Here is an 8,938-nt window from a genome sequence, read left to right as displayed (position 1 = left end):
GGAGCTCTGGAAAACCTTGTGAATTCCTCAGGACAAAAGTGCTAGGGCTTGGAGTTAGCAGGTGCAAACTAGTATATACAGGATGGATAAGCAGCAGGGTCCTACTGCAGAGCGCAGGGAACTATGCTCCACGTCCTGTGGTAAACCAGGATGGAAAAGAATATGAAAAAGAATACGTATGTGTGTATAACTGAGTCACTTTGCTGTACAGCAGAAATCAGCACAGCACTGTAAATTAACTATACCTCAATAGAATTTGTAGAAAAAAAACTACTAGGAGCATCTTTTCTTCTCATGAGGCGACTTTGAGTGGGCACCTGATTGGCTCCTGGAAGGGGTCTAGTCACCAGAAAGGCCAGACCATGATTGGAAGCGTAGAAGTTTCAGCTGCCTTCTCCTTGCTTCTTCAGAGAGGAGAGAGGGGCTAGAAACCGAGTTAGTGATTAACCATGACTACGTGAGGAAGTCTCCATAAAAATCCTGGTGGTAGGTGGCCTGGGGTTCCGTGTGGCTGAACCCGTCTGTGTGGGTGGCCTGGAGGTCCATGTGGGTGAACCCGCCTCTGTAGGTGATCTGGAGGTCTGTGTAGGTGGTCTGTGGGGTCCATGTGGGCGAACCCATCTGTGTAGGTGGTCTGGGAGTCCGTGTGGGTAAGCCCATCTGTGTAGGTGGTCTGAGGGTCCATGTAGGTGAACCTGTCTGTGTAGGTGGCCTGGGGATCCGTGTGGGTGAACCATCTGTGTGGGTGGCCTGGGGGTCTGTGTGGGCGAACCGTCTCTGTGGGTGGTCTTGGGGTCCGTGTGGGTGAAGCCATCTGTGTGGGTGGTCTGGGGGTCTGTGTGGGTGAACCCGTCTCTGTGGGTGGTCTGGGGGGTCCGTGTGGGTGAACTCGTCTGTGTGGGTGGCCTGGAGGTCTGTGTAGGTGGTCTGGGGGTCCATGTGGGCGAACACATCTGTGTAGTAGAATGACCCCCCAGCTCCCATGGTCAGGCACCCCCGTCCCCAGACCTCACCCTCTGCTTTTCCTCTGGCTGTTCACTTGTATCCTTTCTCACATCCTTTAATGAATGTAAACCCAAGTGGTTCCCTGAGTTTTGTGAGCTGCTCTAGCAAAGTAAATGAGCCCGAAGCGGGAGGTGGTCATGCAGCCAGGTCGGGCAGAAGTTGTGGAGACCCACTGCTTGTGATCTGCATCTCAAGTGGGGTCCCCACCCTCGTGGGACTGAGCCCTTGACCTATGGGACCTGGTGTCATGTCCGGGTAGATGGTGTCTGCCTTGAGTTCAATTGTAGGATACTCAGCTGGGGTTGGGGAGATTTGCTTGGTAAGGAAACCCCCAAGCCCCCCACATTTGGTGACAGAAGTGTCTGTGAGAAGCCATGCATTCTGTGTGAGTAGTAGGGGGACACCCAAGAGAGAAAGACTGAGTTTTCCTATTGCACCATCAGAGGAGATCAAACCAGTCAATCCTAAAGGAAACCAGCCCTGCGTATTCACTGAAGGACTGATGCTGACGCCGAAGCTCCAGCACAACCTGCGGTCCTTGGTGTCTGGCTTCTGGCACTGAGCATAATGTTTTCAAGCTTCGTCCACGTTGTGTCAGTACTGCATTCCTTTTTAAAATTTTTGTTTGTTATTTTTATCTTGTGGCCGCACCGTGCAGCGTGTGGAATCCTAGTTCCCTGACCAGGGACTGAACCCGTGTGGTGCCCACCACGGTCAGTGGGGCACAGGGGGAACCACTGAGCGCCAGGGAAGCCCCAGGACTTCACTCCTTTTCATGGGCAGATAGTGTCTCTTGGTAGAGCAGACCTCGTTCTGTTACCTGTTCGTTAGTTGCCGGACGCCCAGGGTACAGCCACCTTTTGGTTACTGTGAGTAGTGTTGCTGTGAACTCGGGTGCACAGGATTGATTTTGTTACCGAAAGAGGGGTCTGGTTGCTTGCTGCTCAAAAGCTGGTAAAAAGGCAGGGTTGCTGGGACGTTTGCTTTATTTCAGAGGCCAGCCATCCGGGAAGAGGGCAGACAGTTGCCCAAGGCTGACTCCCTGTCCCCCTAAACTCCCTGCACTGACGGTCAGGGAGCAGATGGTTTCATAGACAGAGGGAGGGGGCTCCATGCAGAAACAGCACCGTCAGCTCTGAGAGTCATCTTGAAATCGGTCATCAGTGGTCTGACCAGCATCATCTTGAGTGTTTTAGGTACAGTTAATCTTCAGTTCCATGTTTAGTTTGTTTCCATTTCTCTGAGGCCAGTTCTCAGAACTCTGACAGCTCGTGTCACAGCTACTACAGTCCGGTCATCACGTGGTTCCCTTCTCCACCTGGTGGGGGCTTCGGTATCTCTGAGACAGCTCATAGGATATGGCTCAGAATATTATCCAAGGCCTTGAAGAAGAACTGAAGGTCTTTGGCTTTGTTTAGCCACTGCTCTGTTATCACTTGGTCTCGTTGGGCTATTTTCCGTTGTCCCTTCATTTTCTCACTTTTCTGATTAAACATATTGTTTAGCTGAAGTTTTTCCATGGACAAAGGGCAGAGGAAGACGTGGGGACAGGGGCACCATAGGGTCCAGCTCCATTTCCGTTTGAGCACCTGTTTTCAATGGTTTTGGATCACAGATAAGGCTTCCCAGGTGGCGCTTGTGGTAAAGAACCCGCCTGCCAATGCAGGAGACACAAGAGATGTGAGTTCAATCCCTAGGTCAAGGAAGACACCCAGGAGAAGAGAATGGCAACTGACTCCAGTCTTCTTGCCTGGAGAATTCCATGGATGGAGGAGCCTGGCGGGCTACGGTCCATAGGGTTGCAAAGAGTCAGACACGACTGAAATGACTTAGCACTCAGGCACAGATCACAGATGTTTGTCGCTTGAGGGTTACTCAGTGTCCATCTGTTTACAAGAAGCAGAGCAGGGACCCGAATTTCCCGGCGAGCTGGTGGGAAATGCAGCCCGTGAATTGGGCTGAGACTCCCAGGCGCTGTCTGACCGCGGCAGGCGCTGCAGCGTCTGTCCTGTTTCTTCGCCTCCTGGCTGGGCCCAGGCACTCTCTCTCTCCCCTTCCGAATCTCGCAAAGCCCTTGCCCTCCTCATACAGTCTCCAACGCCCATGTGCACGTGTGTGTGCGTGTGTGTTAGTTGCTCAGTCGTGTCTGACTCTTTGCGATCCCATGGACTATAGCCCACCAGGCTCCTCAGTCCATGGGATTCTCTAGGCAAGAAGACTGGAGTGGGTAGCCATTGCCTTCTCCAGGGGATCTTCCCGACCCAGGGATCAAACCCAGGCCTTCTGCATCCAGGTGGATTCTTCACCACTGAGCCCCAGGGAAGCCCCCACGACCCCCAGACATCACCTTGAATCAAAGAGAATTGACATGGTCAGTCCTCCTGCAGTCCCGGAGCCCCGTCCGCCCCAGGCTGCCTGGCTCCCAACTGTGACCCTGCAGGGTCCTCTGGCGGACATGTCCTGAGCCTGTGACCTCCCTCTTCCTTCCTAACGGTGGAGGAGGGGCTCTGCTGTCCTTGGGGTCGGGGGTGGGGGTAGGATCTGACTTCACATCTGCCCCCTGGAGGCCCTTAAGGGAGGCGGCCTTTGCTTGGGGACTCTGACAGGTGTTGTGAGCCAGGAGAGGTGTCCAGGGGAGAGGGACCCACCCTCTCACTCTGTGGGTCCTCCCCAAGGGGTCCCCCTGGTAAATGCCCTAGAGCAGGGAGGGGGTATTTGTCCTGGGATTGAAGTTCAGAAGGTTTCTAGGATTCTCTCTCTCTCAAAAGAAAATTATGTGTTTACTTGGCTCCACCGGATCTTAGGTGTGGCTCGCAGGGGCATCGATCTTCATTGTAGCATGTGGGACCTTTAGTTGCGGCTAAGGACCTCCCTCAGTCCTTCTTAAAAGTGGGGGTGGGACTTGGCTGTCCTCGGAGTGGGGGTAGGGGTGAGATCTGAAATACCCACTCTTAGTTGGGGCGTATGGGATCTAGCTCCCTGACCAGGGATTGAACCTGGGACCCCTGCGTCGGGAGCGTGGAGTCTTAGCCCCCGGACCACTAGGGAAGTCCCTCTGATTCTCTCATCAGATGCAGAGGAGGCCAGAGCCCTTGGTTCTGAGCTTCTCTTTTCAGACGCTTCTACTATTTCAGAGTGAGCGATTCATTAAACTCCATGGGTCACAGTTTGATGATTCCTAGACCGCCGTCATTGTTAAGGTTCAGTATAAGCAAGAAAGAGCAGAACAGGGTGGTGGGAGAGAAAGAGCGGAGCAGGCGCAGTAGAGAGGAGAACCATGGCCTGGTCGGGGCGGGGGGGGGTCCTGCCTCCCTGGCCCAGAGCCCAGGCGTCTCCCACGGCCTGGACCTCGAGGGGCTACGTTCTCTCTAGCCTTTAAGCCTCTCCAGCACTTCCTGAAGAGCCCACTGTTCGTTAGATGCTCAGTAATGAGCCCATTAATGTAAGTGAATGGCGTCTTCCACTGAAATGAGACTCGGATGGGGCCTGGCAGAGCTCGTCAGGACGCCACCTGGCCCAGACCTTTGGGATGTTTTTCCCCCGGAAGATGGCACGTCACTTACTGGGCATCCAAGTAACAAAGGTCCCTCTGCTCCAGACAGAATGAAACTGAAATGTCAACTGGTCGTTTGGGTTCCATTCTGGAAATAATCATGTTTCCTGCCCAGGGCAGCCTGGCTTCAAGTCCTCAGTGGTCTGATTGACAAGGGCTTCAAGAACTCTGTATTCACTTATTAGACTAATGAACAGACTGGATGGTGGCTTCCCAGGGCGAAGCTGCTGTTATGCTCCCTCATGTTCCTCGGGCATAACTTACCACTGGGGAACATCTGCATTATCTAATTTATTCCTTTGAAGCATTTCATTTTTGTTGATTGCTGCTTAAAGGTCATTTCCAAATAAACATAGATCGAAAGGTCACTGCACCCAGTGGAAAAATCGTCATGAAGCAGCTTCGGTCCTGTTCAGTTCCAGTGCCAGCCTCCTCACTGGCAGAGCCTGTGCTTTTGGTTGTTTGTGGCTAATTGTGTTGCCGTTGGAGTGTCCCTGGTGGCTCAGTGGGTAAAGAATCCACGTGGAGTGCAGGAGATGCTGGAGACATGGGTTCAATTCCTAGATTGGGAAGATCCCAACCAGGAGGGCATGGCAGTCCACTCCGTTATTCTTATCTGGAGAATCCTATGGGCAGAGGAGCCTGGAAGGCTACAGTTCATAGGGTCACAAGGAGTTGGACACAACCGAAGTGACTGAACACGCATGCACGCACGCACGCATGCATTGCCCTTTGCCTCTGGGCTCTGGATTTGGGGTTGGGGGTTAGCAGTTTGGTGGCAATAGGTTCAGATCTTTGCTTATGGAAGTGCAGGCTCAGGTGTGGGTTTTGGAGACGGGGATTAAGTCATTTCCACAAATCGCCAAGGAATAAAACAAATTCTGGCTGGCATGACTGAACAGCTATGCTCATGGCTCAGAGAACTGTGGATGCAATTTGAAGGGATTTGCTGAGTAGGATTTTGGAAGGATGGCATTTCCCAGGTGACTCAGTGGTAAAGGGGCTTCCCCTGTGGTTCAGCTGGTAAAGAATCTGCCTGCAATGCGGGAGACCTGGGTTCAATTCCTGGGTTGGGAAGATCCCCTGGAGAAGAGAAAGGCTACCCACTCCAGTGCTCTGGCCTGGAAAATTCCATGGACTGTATAGTCCATGGGGTCACAGAGTCGGACATGACTGAGGGACTTTCACTTCAGTGGTACAGAATCTGCCTACCAACACAGGAGACCCAGGAGACTCGGGTTTGATCCCTGGGTCAGGAAGATCCCCTGGAGAGGGAAATGGCACCCCACTCCAGTATTCTTGCCTGGATAATCCCATGGACAGAGGAGCTTTGTGGGCTGTAGTCCATGGGGTCACAAAGAGCTGGACATGACTGAGCACACACACGAAGATTTTGGAAGAACACAAGGAAGGGAGATTATGGCAAAAGACCAGGGACGTTCACTTTTGTCTGTGTCTTCCAAATAGTAAAGAAAGAAAAGACTTCAAACCGAGGCTTGTTAGCTTACTGCCAGTCCCAGGGTGTGTTCCTGGAGTAGATTATACTGTAGCCGGTTTGTGTGCCTCAGGGAAGCTGCGCTGGGTTACACATGAGTTTTCTCCATCGGCTTCCTTGGCTGGTAGATGTTCTGGGATTTTAACAAGACTTTCACCAAGTGGGCCTGACGCTCGGGCAAGCGGGGTGGGGCTTGCGAGCTGCCCACTGGGGCAACATCCCAGGCAGGTGTGGATCAAAACAGAGGGCAGGGTGCCTGCACGTAAAGATGGGCTGCCAGGATCCACATGGACAGACCTAGAGACGACCGTACTAAGCCAAGTAAGTCAGAAAGAGAAGACCGTTATCACATGACAGGACTTACGTGGAATCTACAACACGACGCACGTGACCTCATCTGTGAAACAGACAGGCTCACAGACATAGAGCAGCCCTGGGGTTGCCAAGAGGTGGGGGCGGGGGGTGAGCTGGGCGTGGGGGTTAGTGGGCACAAGCCATTATATATAAATGGAGGAACAGCAGGGTCCTCCTGTATCTCACAGGGAACTATATTCCATCTCCTGTGATAAGCCAAACTGGAAAAGAATATGAAAGGAATATGTGTGTGTGTGTGTGTGTGTGTGAGTGAACCATGTTGCTGGACAGCAGAAACTAACCCAACACTGTAATCAGCTCTACTTCAATTAAAACAACAAAAGGATTTGCTGTCAGGTTCAGAAAGAAGAGCATGGTCAGGAGACCAAGAGGGCTTGGGAGGAAGACAAAAGGGCCCCGGAGAGCGGTGAATCAGAAGGGGAGTTGGTGGTTAGATGCGAGAGAGAGAGGGAAGTGGCTTACACAGAACCTATGGAATTCCACAGACTAGCTTCCATCTAAAGAGTGGGGGCAGGGACTTCCCTGGTGGTCGAGTGCTTAAGACTTCAAGCTTCCATCCCAGGGGTCGTGCGCTCCATCCCTGGTCGGGTAACTAAGATCCCACGTGCTGTGTGGCGTGGCCAAAAAGTAAATAAATAAAAATAAAATTTAAGTAAGTGTCTTTTAAAAAAACTTGAAAAAAATAAAGAGGAGGCTCGGGTCTGTGCTCAGCGTCTGCCTCCTGGCAGCTCTGAGTCTCCTGTTTTTCAGGTGGGGAAATAGAGGCGCCGTCCGTAAGAGGGCTCAGGCCCTCTGCCGCCGGACCCCGCGCTTCTCTGGGGCACACTGGTACATCAGCACACGTTGTTGTTGTTTAGCTGCTCAGTCGTGTCCAGGTCTTTCGTGACCCCTTTTGTGACCCCTTGGAATGTAGCCCGCCAGGCTCCTCTGTCCGTGGGATTTCCCAGGCAAGAAAACTGGAGTGGGTTGCCATTTCCTTCTCCAAGGGATCTTCCTGACCCAGGGATTGAACCCGAATCTTCTACATATACACACACCTGTATATATACGTATATGTACACACACGTGTACATATGTATATACGTGTATATGGGTGTTTGTATACGTACATGTGGTGTGCTGTGCTCAGCTGCTCAGTCATGTCCAACTCTGCAACCCCAAGAACTGTAGCCAGGCTCCTCTGTCCATGGAATTCTCCAGGCCAGAACACTGGAGTGAGTAGCCTTTCCCTTCTCCAGGGGATCTTCCAGACCCAAGGATTGAACCCAGGTCTCCTGCATTGCAGATGGATTCTTTACTGTCTGAGCCACCAGGGAAGCCCAAGAATCCTGGAGTGGGGTACACATACATGTATACACACGTGTACACAGGTACATATATAAACATATATGCATAAACATATGTGGTGATTTTTTTCTTTTTTATTGTTTTTGGTATTTTCCAAGTTGGGAAAGGATGAGGTAGAAGCTAAGAAGATGCAGAGGCTGCACACAGCGAGCTTTGTGGCCCAAGCAGGGCGGGCAGGGGGCTCCCGGAAATTGTGCGTGCGCTCAGCCCAGCCACACCCGAGGGGACCGTGTGGGTGGGGAGGGACCGGGGCCAGGTCGTCAGGAGGACAGTGGAAAACGCCTGTATTTAAGCTGGAGGAGGGAAGAATTGGGATGACCTGAATGCTGCCTTTAGGTCACAGGAAAGAGATGTAGAAGGTGCCAGAGACGAGGCTGCTGGGAGGAAACGCCGTGGGGGGAGACGTACCACTTTCCCTAGGCTGGTCCCCGTCACAGGTGGGGTTCAAGAAGAGGCCACACGTCCACCTCGGGGAAGGCTATACGGGCTGCTTCTGTATATCTGGTGTGCCACACCCCCAGCTCAGCAGAGGAGCACTGATTGGGTTCAGCCACTGACTTAGATAAGCCAAGGAGGTGATTTTCCGCTGTGACTCTGCCTTGACACAGGGAAGGACTGGTGGCCCTGCTTCCCCCAGGCGTCTCCCCAGGCAGCTATCCTCAATCAGAAGACCTTGCCATCCTAGATGCTGCGGTCCTTAGTGTCGGGGCGTGAGCGCGGTGTCAGCCACCAGCGTCATCCGTTGCTGAGACATCACACGAGGGTTCAGTGTGTAAAGCGTGACCTCGTGCAAGGTGGCGTGTTAGCTGTCGTGTGTAATTTAGACACATTCCCCGGGTGGTCTAAGCTAGAAGGAGGGCTCTGAGCCGATGGATTCATCGGTAAATTAAGCAGATTTATTTCTGAGCCACCTCCAGCGCAGGTTCATTTCTTTGGGGGCGGTGATTCAAGGCTGAGCACTCTGCTTTGGAGCTTTCGTTCTCGTAGGAAAGGCACAGCCCACCAAACGCAGCGCTACGACCACCCCTGCCCTCCACAAGGGAAGACAAAGAAGTTGCATGCTGCAAGTTATTTAAGTTTTTTATGCCGATCCCTTGCTTGTTTCACAAGATTATTATTTCTTGTATTACCAAGTATATGACTGAGCCTTCAATGGAAATGAT

This window comes from Bison bison, unplaced genomic scaffold (genome assembly GCF_000754665.1).
Source record: "Bison bison bison isolate TAMUID 2011002044 unplaced genomic scaffold, Bison_UMD1.0 scf7180017864371, whole genome shotgun sequence".
NCBI lineage: Eukaryota > Metazoa > Chordata > Mammalia > Artiodactyla > Bovidae > Bison > Bison bison.
The sequence above is the reverse complement of the archived record's forward strand: the minus strand, read 5'-3'. Positions refer to the sequence as shown.